The sequence below is a fragment of the Periplaneta americana genome, chromosome 9 (genome assembly GCF_040183065.1).
Source record: "Periplaneta americana isolate PAMFEO1 chromosome 9, P.americana_PAMFEO1_priV1, whole genome shotgun sequence".
NCBI lineage: Eukaryota > Metazoa > Arthropoda > Insecta > Blattodea > Blattidae > Periplaneta > Periplaneta americana.
Window position 1 is genome coordinate 172,939,375 of NC_091125.1, and position 13,461 is coordinate 172,952,835.

Below are 13,461 nucleotides of genomic sequence, written 5' to 3' on the forward strand. Positions count from 1 at the left end.
TGTGAAACACCCCACTGGTGAATCAGCACGCCGAGCTCGATCGAAATACAACCAGTTACTATTATTTCCCTATCGTTTTTTGACATTTGATTCCGCGTCCTACCCCTTTCATTCGTTACTAACCAACAACGCCAATAGCAGAAGGTAACGCAAAAACAGTCACCGGTTCCCCGATGCATGGCTTTCTCTCTCAATGTCAACTGAGAGTTAAAAATATTCATTATAATATGCACTTTCCACTCACTCCTCAGAATGTCTTCTTTATTTTTATTTATTTATTTATTTATTTATTTTTAAAGATATGTGAGCTACGTACTGTATGTCTGATGTTTTGCCATCGTACATTCAAATATTTATATTCACTGTACAGTACAGCGAACTGTTTATACTTACTGTACATGCTATAACTACTTCTCCCAACTCCGCTATTGCTATATTTCCTAAACTAAACGCTGATATTGAAATAACGCCTGGTCTGATAATGCAGTCTGTTTAAATTTCTACCGACCAAGTTCTGCCCTTCATCATGGGAAAACAACGAGCTTCTTTAAAGGATACAACTACTAGGACAGAGATATTTTCATTATGGAATTTGTACTACCCACTGAAATGTAGTAACTAATGGGATTTTAATTAGCCATATATGTACAGTATATTACATTCTTTACCTAAAATGTCTCTAACTTCTAGGGAGAGCGCGAGGTACGTTCACAATCCCCTGAATACATATTCCCTTCTTCGAGAAAACGCAGAGAAGTGAACCGTCTCATATGAATATGCTACCAGTCATAAGTTTCAATACGGAGCTGCAAGTACTTAAGAATTATCAATTACTCTACAATTATGCAGCGGCGTCATCATCCAAGCTATAGCTGGAATAGGGAAGGGAACATAATATCCCATAAGTCTTATTAGAACACGCTGGAAATAGTGACGTAAAAAAAAAAATCGCCAACGGCACGTGGTGTTCCCAAGCGGTCACCCATCCAAGTACTGACCACGCCCAATGTTGCTTGACTTCGGTGATCGGACGAGAACCGGTATTTTCAACATGGTATGGCCGTTGCCGATGAAACTGCGTAATCTGTAGGCACTTGAGGACGATGGGATTGGGGTGCACTCGATAAAACCTGCACTCGCTCACACACACACGTAAACTGCCTGCTTAGACTCTGTACCTAAATTACCAAGCTCGTTGGATGTCATTGGGATAGATGATAAATCTATCTATCAACGGCAGTTTGGTTACGTTTCAACGTCACACACTGCTGGATTGACACGGGATTAATAAAACAGCTAGTCGGCATTCTAAGTTAAGCCACAGGTGGATTGTTGTTCAACAGCGGAGCCTCCTTTCAACCACATGGTTGTGGAACTGTAGTCGGATTTTCGACATCATTTTCATGCCATACTACGGAACTTCACACAAACTTCAATTCACTTCTTGCACCGGCGGCTACTACGAATGGACTGAAGCTCGCTACTGACTAGGGGGGGGGGGACATTTGTCTCTTGATGGATTACGTGACAGATATATAAAGTATCAGTCGTATGTTATGAACCCGAGTTTCAATAAAGATAGATTACCCGTATGTCCACAGATTCTCAGTAGTGGCCTGCGGAAGGATTATGACCGCGGTCGACAAGTTACCTTCTAAGTTGTTTTCCCTCAACAATTAATGCTGCCAAGTGAGTAGGAATGACACCGCGCTCTCATATAAGTCGTACGAAACTATTAAGGAAACGAATTTGCCTCGTGGATCCAAGTCTCCCATGGACTGCCTATAATGTATTATCTATCCTAGAAGTGTTATCGGGGTGATTATTTAAATTTTCACTCGGTGGGAAACGCTGTTGTTCTTCATTCATCTACTCTGTTATGAATAACTTGTGGCCCTTAAAAGGGCCGGTTGCTGATTCCCTAGCAAGCACTCCCGCTTACTTGGAACTAGTGTATTTTGTGACGGCCTTGGTCCCTTCACTGACGGCGTGCTTGGCCAGCTCACCGGGTAGCAGGAGACGGACGGCTGTCTGGATCTCCCGACTGGTGATGGTCGACCGCTTGTTGTAATGCGCGAGCCGCGAAGCTTCCGCGGCGATGCGCTCGAAGATGTCGTTAACGAAGCTGTTCATGATGCTCATAGCCTTTGAACTGATTCCCGTGTCTGGGTGAACTTGTTTCAGAACCTTGTAGATGTAAATGGCGTAGCTCTCCTTCCTCTTGCGCTTCTTCTTCTTATCGCCCTTCGAAATATTCTTCTGGGCCTTGCCGGCCTTCTTGGCAGCCTTTCCGGAAGCTTTGGGGGGCATGGTGCTCGTCTGATGATGAGCCCGAAAAATCGAAATCGAAAAATCGAAGGAGAATTGGGAGGAAAATTTAAAAGGTACGCAAAACGCGTCCTTGCAAGGGGTTGGGGGCTGTACAAAACTAAATATGTGAGCTCCAAGCCTGTTGGCCACTAGTCTCACTCCGGGTTACGCTGCTCCCCTGAAGGAGCTCTAGAAAATTTTGAAGGGGAAGCCGAAATTGGACGTAACCTCTTAGGTACCACATAATGATGAGCCCGGAGGGAGAAAAATATTTAAGTCGCAGGGACAATGCCGTACTGCCTTCCCAGTGCGAGCCAATAGAAACAGCGCAAACGTTTGTGACTTTACGATTGGTCCGCTGTCGATTATTGACGTTGGCGTAAAAGTGAAGGTTACCGTCGGGCCCTGCATCATTTTGGGCGAGGCGTCGTTCTTGTAGTTAAACAGCTGCAAGTAGGAGTAGCATCATGTCGGGTCGTGGAAAGGGAGGCAAGGTGAAGGGAAAGTCAAAGTCTCGATCCAGCCGTGCTGGGTTGCAGTTCCCGGTAGGCCGTATCCACCGTCTTTTGCGTAAGGGCAATTACGCAGAGCGAGTTGGTGCCGGTGCGCCAGTCTACCTGGCCGCGGTGATGGAGTACCTGGCGGCCGAAGTTCTCGAGTTGGCTGGCAACGCAGCTCGTGACAACAAGAAGACTAGGATCATTCCTCGTCACTTACAGCTCGCCATTCGCAACGACGAGGAGCTGAACAAACTCCTGTCCGGCATCACCATCGCCCAGGGTGGTGTGTTGCCCAACATCCAGGCGGTTCTCCTCCCGAAGAAAACCGAGAAGAAGGCTTAAGCCCCTTCTCCGTAAAACGGCCCTTTTAAGGGCCCCACTAACCTCACAAAAGTCAGAAATAGCCAGTATTGTTAATCCTCTCTCACGGCTTCGTAATGTAATTTCATTACGCGTGTCAACTTTCTCTCTCTCTCTATACCGGTGGGCTGATTTAATATCATCATTCTGTAATTTTGTGCTCTGAACGATGTCGTTGTCCCAGGTTCGCACTGAAGTACTTGAAACCGTTGTACATTTACTAGGCTATTGTGTGATAACACATTATACTGATGCATATAGAAAGGTTTCATTATTATTATATAATTTAACACAATACGAATTAAATTAGATGATGATGCCAAGGTACATAGTTGGCTTCGAAATTTATGTAATATATTTCTATCATATTAGAGTAATGGAGATTATCGTGAAAATAATCACAAGTCCCCTTCTTTGGTGCCCATCGTGGTTTTAGACATATACGTTTGAATATACTAGTTTACTTTACTACATACTACGAATGAAACTAATTTTGAATAAGAAATCGATAACTGGTGAACAACTTACGGCGTTATAATAGAGTTCCTAATGCGTTTGTTTGTTGGTGCACATATTGGCCGCACGCGCAGGAACCCCAATACTGAGATGATGACATGACCTTCTCGTAGGAATCGAAGGCTTTGACAATTTGCGTTCGAATTTCCCCTCTCTCTGTCGTTTCGTTCGAACCGAAATGACGCAAGCTATACGTGGAAGTTGTCTGACAGGACGAAGTCCTGTGTTCTGACATGCGATGTGTACCTCTTCTCCCCAGTGTTTACCACACTGGATTCCTATGACCTAAAAGTTGGCATTGCAAAAACGTGGTGATGTGATGTTCAGTATGTGTCAATCCCCTCGGTTCCTTGTTACGGTCTGGTGAGCATTGCCTACCTGCGTTGTCATATTACCCACCAATTCTTCGGACAGTGATTATTGACTTACAGAAGTTTACAGTAACAGGTAACATAATCCGAGGAGCAAGGCTTCACAGAGGAATCCGGTCTTTCCACTTGATATACCAAGCGTTGGGGTCAGACCCATTTGAAAAACGGAGAGGCATTTCTTACAACGTCTTTTGCTGATACTGAAGTGCCCCTACGAAATAAGTTCTGTTTTCCGCACTGGCCTGTTGAGCTAGTGGTCACACAGTAAAGGTGAATTAAATTAATCTCGACAACTACTGCCCTTTTTAGACGGATTTTATGGCCCTGAAAAGGGCCGTTTTGCCGACGGATTCGGCAGCAGACGTGTGTAGGCAGTCTAACCGCCGAACCCGTAGAGAGTCCTCCCCTGCCTCTTCAAGGCGTATACCACGTCCATGGCCGTGACTGTCTTCCGCTTCGCGTGCTCGGTGTATGTTACAGCGTCACGGATTACGTTCTCCAGAAAGACCTTGAGAACACCTCTCGTCTCCTCGTAGATGAGGCCGGAGATACGCTTTACGCCTCCACGTCGGGCGAGACGACGAATGGCCGGCTTCGTGATGCCCTGAATATTATCTCGGAGAACCTTCCTGTGGCGCTTCGCTCCACCTTTGCCAAGACCCTTGCCTCCCTTGCCGCGTCCAGTCATGTTGCTCGTGTGACGAAGGTTAAAAGTGATCTCGACGGCTCAAGCTCAAGCTCAAAGTTGTTTGCCCAAAGGGCAACCTGTTTTAGGGTCTTACATATGCCCTCTTCAGGTTACGATGTTTTGTCTGTAGCGACAGTTGAGGCGTGGTCCCGGCTAGGCTTCGCTCGTTGGACTCTCTACGGGTCAGCGTCTTCTCCGCTCACACCAGGCTGCTGCGTTGGCCTTGGATGCTGTTATCTTGCAGATTTATGTGGCTGGATGAAGCTGTTGTCTGTGTTGGTTGTGGTTTACTTTTGTCGCGCGGCCCTATGAAGGGCCGCTGTTGGTTGCTTGTCTGTGGTTGGTCGTGTCACGTTTCAGTGGTGCTAGTGATAGTTGTAGTTTGTTACCCACAAAGTGGTGAGCAACTTGTCTGCGTAAGAGCCGTCTTGCTGTCTGGTTAGCTGTTGCTAAAGTCGTTCGTCTTGTCTTGGGTTGGGCGTCTGTCGTGAGGAGTGAAATTGTGAACATCACAATTTCATCTCGCAGTCTGTTGATCTGTTGGTCGATGTAGCTTTCTATTTTCTGCATTGCAGAATTTAGAGCTGCTGCTACGATTTGTTCGGTGTTAGTCTGTGTCGGTTCCGTTGTTGGTTCTGTCGTGTCGGTCGTTGTCGGGTTTACCGCACTGGCGTACGATATTCCAGGTCTTGGTTCGGGAAGTTGGATTGGACTGGATTGTGAGGGTTTAGGAATTGGTGGAGGGATCTGTTGGGGTGTTTGAACCGGGATGTGGGTTGGAGTTTGTTGGGTTGGGTTATGTCGGGGGTAGTTTGGACAGCGTGCTTGGCCCGTATAGTGGGTATCGCTCTTGCAGCTGGCGCAGAACTTGACTTGGTTGTCTGGTGGGTGTTTGCAGTGGACGGGATTTTTTCCGCAAGTGAAACACGTCTTGTCGTTTCGGCAGTCGGTTTTGTCATGTCCATACTGGGCGCAGTTCTGACACGGTCTGTGGAATACTGTCTCGTGGGCTGGCTCGACTTTGTAATTACGTCCGGCTATGTTGATTCCACATAGAAGTTGGTCGGCTGTGGTCACGTCTTGTACTATAAGTCGAACCATCTGCGTCGGCTGGTTAGTCTGGGCGGAGGTTATTCTAGAGATGCGCTTGATTCCAGGGAACTTTTCCCGTAGAATCTGCAACAATTCGTCCTCCGGGATCTGGGTGCCGACATTCTTCATGACGACACTGATCTCTCGGTTTCGTGGAAGTCTTTGTCCTTGGTGAGATGGTGTATGGACGATGAAAAGTTGTGCGGACGGTCCAAAAGTTCTGGCCGGTATGGCTTTAACAAATCGTTCCGCCTCGTCAATCGTCGGGAAGGTAAGTGTCGTCGTTCCTGTAGAGTAGGCCCAGTATTGTCTCGGAGTTTCCATGTTTAAGTTGTTCTGTCTTATAAGCTTCTGGATGAACAGTGGGTTATTGTTGTCAGTCGTGTGTCTAGTGATTTTCACAGTCGTTCTGCTCTTGAGTCGTTCACTTGCGGCTGTGGTGTCTCGGTCTGGTGGTGGTGTGGGTGCAAGGGAATTCTGGGGAGCAGGTTGTGGACTGGGCGTGACCTTCTCGGCTGCCGTGGTCGAAACGGCGCTCGCGGTTGGTCGAGTCTTCTTCTTGCGCCGTGACTTGGCGTTCTGCCAGTCTTGGTCTACCTCTCCTTCGGATTCATTTGAACCTTCAGAAGAGGCAGATTCACTCGTGGTGTAAAAGTACGAGTCCTGAATGTGTTGCAGTGGAGGGGTTTCGGGTCTGGTGGGTTCAGAGGAAGGACCTTCTGAGGGCCGGTCGGGTTTCACGGATCGGGATGGTGCAGGAGGATCAGTCGGTAGCGTCCAAGGTCCTTGTAGAGTTGCGGTCGGTGGCGCAATGTAGCGGGCTTTCTTCCCGAATTGCTTTGGGTCGGGTCTCGTAGCTTTCTGTAGTTTGAGTCGTGTCGAGAATGTGAACACTCTCGTTCTTGGTCCAAGTGTCAATGTGTCGGCTCGATGAGGAGGTTGGAGCGTCGCTAGTAAGTCTGGGTCAGCGTCTTCGACCATTACTGATCGGTTCGCTCTTTCAGACGGCCAGTTTTTTAGTTCGGTCCACGGGTCTAGTGTTGTCAATTTAGTCTGTAGCGTAGTGGTCTCATGGGAGTCAGTTGTAGGTTGGTCGAGTGTAGTCCCAGTCGTGGTAGTGTGAGTCTTCTTTTTCTTCTTTCCCTTCTTCGTAGTTGTCGGAACGATGAAAAGTTGCCCGCCGTGATCGTCCGTGACGACTGCTGCGTCAGGTGGTTGTCGCGGCGGTCCGCGCCCGCCGCTGCTGGTGCTCATCTCAAGGCCAAACTGCGATGCTGTGACGCGAAGTTCTCGGAGATGCAGTGGAGCCTCTGTTGTACGTCTCTGTACCTCGTCCGTCGGCAGAATGATGTGATGATGATCTCGACGGCGGGTCATTTTTTGGTTTATATACTAAAACCCGCGGACCAATCACATTACGGAAGGGGCGTGGCTTCTCAACGGGCGAAGACATAAATACCCCTCTTGGGGGCAGCGGGCGCGACTGTATTGCGTCAACTTGGGTTGCGAGGACGAAGGAGTAAGCGATGGCACGTACGAAGCAAACTGCGCGTAAGTCCACGGGAGGCAAGGCTCCACGAAAGCAGCTGGCAACGAAGGCCGCTAGGAAGAGCGCACCGGCTACTGGAGGCGTGAAGAAACCCCATCGATACCGACCTGGTACAGTTGCTCTTCGCGAGATCCGTCGTTACCAGAAGAGCACCGAGCTCCTCATCCGCAAGCTGCCTTTCCAGCGCTTGGTGCGTGAAATCGCTCAGGATTTCAAAACCGACCTCCGTTTCCAGAGCTCAGCCGTAATGGCCTTGCAGGAGGCAAGCGAGGCATACCTCGTCGGTCTCTTCGAGGATACCAACCTTTGCGCCATCCACGCCAAGCGCGTGACCATTATGCCCAAGGATATTCAGCTGGCTAGGCGCATCCGCGGCGAGAGGGCTTGAATTAACAAAGGTACTCCTGCCCGCAAAAAGGCCCTTTTCAGGGCCACTAGTTATTTCTCGGAAGAGCCGGTTGTACCGTACTCCAGGTCTCGTTCCTACTACCCTCAGTTCAAGGTCACCTCAATAATATAAATGGTTTCTCCCTTTCCATTCCTCACCGTATCAGCATTTTCCCACAGCCTGTTTGACAAATATCGCAATGTATCCTATAGGTTAATAAACAATTTTTTAATAGAACGATGGATAACAAAGTTTCTTAGGAAAATTAAAAAAAAATTTCACAGTTCTATAATATTGCACATTATATATATTTACCAAATTAAGGGTTAACGCCGCCGGGACGAGTGATCCTCCGTCCGACCGATCACAAGCGCCAAGGCTCAAAGTGGTCCAGAAAGCAAATCTAGCTGGACTAAAAATGTGACATATTTCCATGAAACTTCGCACTATAGTCACTACTGTATAAGAGGAGAAACTACCCCTTTATAGACGATGCGTTTTGACAAAAATTAGTGACTTGTCTCATATATAATATATTGTTTTAATGAAACTTTACACAGTACTTACATGTAGCTCGTTTATACTATATTGGATACAAAATGTGATTATGATTGTATAAGAGTAGCTACTTGTCTCCTATCTAACATTTTTTACTTTCACGAAACTATAACTGTGACTCATTATTTTCGATAGTACAGACGTGGTCTGCTTAGGAAAGGACAAGCGGAAGACTGTGACCTTTGTGACCTCGGGTGGGTATTACGATAACATTTATAACCGTCACCCTGATAAGCATCCGAGCAGCTTATTTCACAAAAGGAGTTTGAATACAAACAATTCCTTCAATCTACTACGATTATTACAATAACTGATTTCATTAATCTCCTCTCTTCTTTAGCAAAATATAAATTACCTTCAATTGGTCGATTCAGCAAACTTGTTCATAAAACTTATCGCTATTGCGTCACGTTTCGCAATTTTTCTAAAGTAAAAACAAAAACACGAACAAACGCCTACTCCTTTAACCTCATCGCTCTCTTATCTCTAGAATCCCGGGGGGTAGAGAACCTGAATTCTCTGTGGTGTGAAACAAAGCAACCCGCAGGAGCAATGACACGTTCAATTGTCCTAATAATAGAAAAAAAATTACACGTCATTTAGTGTATTCAGAACATTTTTACAGGACCGTGTAGGATATTCACTCTCCTGTCGAATAGTTTCGGCGGCTGGTAGGCGATACGCATTAATTAAAATAATACTTGCGTACCTTGTTCAGGACAGTGACTGTGCTACTTTCTTTCTTTCTTTCTTTCTTTCTTTCTTTCTTTCTTTCTTTCTTTCTTTCTTTCCTTTATTTGTAGCTTATTGATGACACCAGATGCCATAACGGAAATGCCGTGATGGTATGTTTGTTTAATATTCAAAATCAAGTGACAGACGCTATTTGACTTTGCGGTGGAGGGGATAGGGACCTGATCTCGGATGTTCCGAGAGATGCCGGCGCACAGTTGTCCAGAACGCAAAACTATGTAAGAAAATCAACTTCATCATAACCGAAGTTTAAGTAATATCTAGGCTTAAACAAAAGCTAGGCATTGTGCACAACAACATACAAAACATCAATATCAGTAAGAGGTGGGACAAAACATGAGTTTTTTTTTTTTTTTTTTTTTTTTTTTTTTTTTTTTTTTTTTTTTTTAAGTCACGCTCTTCAGTTGATTTTTGTTCGTGGGGTCAGTGGCTGTTTTATATTGTTAAACCTTCCCTTATGGAGGTCATAGGACAAGATGTGTACTTTCATTTAATACGCGAAAAGCAATCTATAATACGTTAGCATTCATTTAATTGGCACGTTTACTGAGATTTGTGCAACTAGTTTTTTTTTTTTTTTTTTTTTTTACGACATATTTAACAGGCTGTGCATTACAAGTAAACCTGAGTTAACTTTCAATTCTTCTACCCACACATTAATCAAATATTAAACTCTATACGGCTTAAAATTTAGCTGCTACATCCTGCAAACTTAGATGTTATATTCATCTCTTGGTGGCGCTTTACGAATTCGACAGCAGCCACTTTTCAGAGTCTGGATGAAGGAGCTTAATTTCTCCAAGAAAAATTCAACACTTCTTGAACATATAATGAACAACTAAATTATGGAGTATATCCATGAATCTAGCATTTTGTTACCAACTGCGAAAAATATGGCAGGCTAGTCATCTTTTAGGAGCATAATTTCTATTAAAACATTAAAAATTATCAGAAACACTAATTTTTCCCTAATTCCCTAATTACACGAGCATAATTCGTTTTTGCATAGATGCGTATAAAATTTCATGGAAATATGTTACATAGGGGAGAAATTATTAACTCTGTATAAATGTAGCCTCTAAACACAAGAAGTAGATTCCCATATAAAAACCATTATCTGAATTTATGCTACCTGTAACTATACTGTGTGAAATATAATGTAAATATTTCAGTTAAGATAGAAATTATTAATTTAGTCTATAAAGCACTTCCGATACAACTCTTCACACAATAATAATAATAATAATAATAATAATAATAATAATAATAATTATAGTAATAGTAATAATAATAATAATAAGAAGAAGAAGAAGAAGAAGAAGAAGAATACACACTCGCCCGAATACAGAAATGTGAAGGGTCAGCAGGACAGAGTATTTGAGAATCATATCATATCATATCATAATATATATTCCTTACATTCATGTTAACAACCCTTAAATGTGCAAAACTTCATATCTCACACTAGTTTATTAAAAAAGGTCGGACTGTAAAGAAAACAACTATCGCAATTTTCATATTTTAAGATTCCCTGCAGTTTATACAATTTCATTTATACCACTTAGGATGTATTCATTAAGGATATGCTAATTTTTAATGAAACACACACACACACACACACACACACACATCTATTATACTAAACATAAACCCACAAGAGAAAACAATACTTGTATTAACTGTAAACATTTTTCTTCCTTTCTTTATTTTTAGCAGAATCCTCCATTTCACCCTTTATCTCACTAGATGCGCTTCCCGCAGACATTCTTCATTATATGTTTCACACACCACTTCGTAACACTTGCAGCGGTTGACTTTTGTTTTCTTGTCTTTTTCTCTAGGGTATATTGTACATAGTGCTCGGTATCGGTGCTCGTTCACGTGATATTTTACCTTTGTTTTTCTTGCTAACTCCTGCCAATTTTTCTGATATTTCCCGTAGTTGATTGGTCAAGTACTGCGGATTGATTCCCGGTTATAACAAACACACCTACACTACATTCCAATGATTTCTGACTCGTTACTGCACATTTTAGAAACACTGTACGGAAGCACACGCAGTCTCTCGTAAATCAACAGGTTACAACAGAGACTTACACTTGCAAACGCGTGGGGATTTCAGAAAATTTCTTACTATTTCAGTACCTTTAACTGTACAACAGATTTTGTTTTCTCGAAAAAGAAAGGTCAACGTTACTATTGACAAAAGACAGAAACGTACGATTACAATACCTTTATTTTAAACAATCTTAGAGGTGGTCTGGGAATTCCTAAACTCACCACGCGACTACTTAACCCTAGACAGGTAATCATCACTGTACTCATGTTAAAGGTAAGCATTCGTAATTTTTACTACTCACATTTTAATTAACTGAAATCAACTCAATATCACACATTTAACAACTTTTACACTTTTCGTAGCCATTAGTGTTCATTTAATTTTAAGTTTGTCATAAAGTCTTTACGTTCATGTTATTGTCCTATTTACAATTAGTGCAAACAACAGCGCGATGTTCTCTGCAGAACCCCTTTTTGCAAAGTCCACAAAATGTTGTCATCATTCTCCTCTTCTTTGCAGGACATTTATAGCAAACAGTACGTTCACCATCTGGCTGCATTACCTGGCATTGTTGTTGCACAGCAATGTTCAGATGTTCTTCAATTGTTGCCCGCAGAGATCGGTGTAAAGTAGGACGTGCAAAGCGGTGCTGCATCCACGGTTTTGTCAGCTCTTCACACAATTGGAAAATGAATTGTTTTCTTGATATTGTTTTCTGAGTTCTTCTAACTATAAATTATCCATGAATTTATACTTGCAATATTTAGCATGTTGTAAAATATTGCTAGTGGCCAGCGCCTCGTCTTTCTATTGCAGGAAAGATTGTGGCACATTTGACATAGTGTATCTACACCACCTTTAGTCCCATTGTAAATAATAATAATAATAATAATAATAATAATAATAAAGGCTTTACATATAACGTGTTGCTTACTGTTGTCATTGCAGTCCACGTCGGTGGGGGTGGGGGGGTTTCTTTCTCCTCCTCCTTCCTCTAAAAAGAGCAGTTACCAGGGTCTAAGGAAGTGAATGCCCTTTTCTTTCTGGGCTCATCCCTACATTTGTCTTAGCTCCTTAGGGAAAACCACGGAAAACCCTCAGGCTTGCGAATAGACTGAATGAATGAGAGGAGAAACTTTAAAGGTACGTGAAAACACGTCCATGCAAGGGAGTTGGGACTGTGAAAAATTGAATATGTGAAATCCAAGACTGTATTTGCCAGGCGAGCAAAGATGAAGAAGAAGAAAGGCTTACGTATGACGTGTGGCTTACTGTTGTCATTGCAGTCCGCGTCGGCCAGCGGTGGGAGGGGGGGGGGGTCAATATACCTGCACATATCAGTTCAAATTATAAAAACCTCTTAATGCTACTGCGGTACTATTCCATTGCCGAACACAATATGAAGAAATTAGCAGATCCCTGAACTGAACTCTTATTACTCTGAAATTACCGCGCAGTACAATTATAGCTATGACGCATTGCAAGCGTTAGTCACCATATCGATTTGCTAAGCAAATTTAATCCCTTTAGAGCATGTCCCCCCCCCCTCCTCCTCCATATCAGCCAACAACATACTGGATGAAGAAGACTCCTGCAAAAGGGACGAATTAAGATTTAATTTTATTTTAATGATAGACTAACATTGCAAAGTTCCAAAATAATTTTTTGCATTCCTTCATTACACTAGTCGTACAAAATTGCGGTCGTATCTCGTACTATCTATACTAATAATAAATCTGTAGCCGAAATTTTTCTGGTAAGTTTCGATTTTCCAAAAGTAATTGGTCCTAACATATATAATTAACCACCCTGAAACCGAAAATCGCATTTTTGAAATTTTTGTTTGTATGTCTGTCTGTATGTTTGTTACCTTTTCACGCGATAATGGCTGAACCGATTTATATGAAAACTGGAATATAAATTAAGTTTGTTGTAACTTAGATTTTAGGCTATATGGCATTCGAAATACATTATTTAAAAGGGGAGTTATAAGGGGGCCTGAATTAAATAAATCGAAATATCTCGCTTATTATTGATATTTGAGAAAAAATGTTACATAACAGATGTTCCTTTAAAAATGATTTCCGTTAAGTTTTATTTTTTTACAACATTTTGATAGGACTGATATTTAATGAGATAAATGAGTTTTAAAATTAAAATAACGCTATCTAAGACGGTGCAATGAATTAAGAACAAATGACTTCGTCTATAAGGGGCCTTGGACAACAACAATCGAAACAGGGGCCTTGGACATCAACAAACAATCGAAAGCTATTAAACATAGCCTACAGGGAATGTTTCTGTGTTTGTATGAAGT

The 13,461-nt window shown here is 43.0% G+C and overlaps 1 non-coding gene across 1 annotated transcript; it reads right to left on the reverse strand.

The window, feature by feature from the left end:
• Nucleotides 1-949: 949 nt before the first annotated feature.
• Nucleotides 950-1,068, reverse strand: LOC138706875 (5S ribosomal RNA). Its single transcript, XR_011334121.1, has one exon. It is a non-coding gene; the product is annotated as a 5S ribosomal RNA (ribosomal RNA).
• Between the last annotated feature and the right edge of the window lie 12,393 nt (nucleotides 1,069-13,461).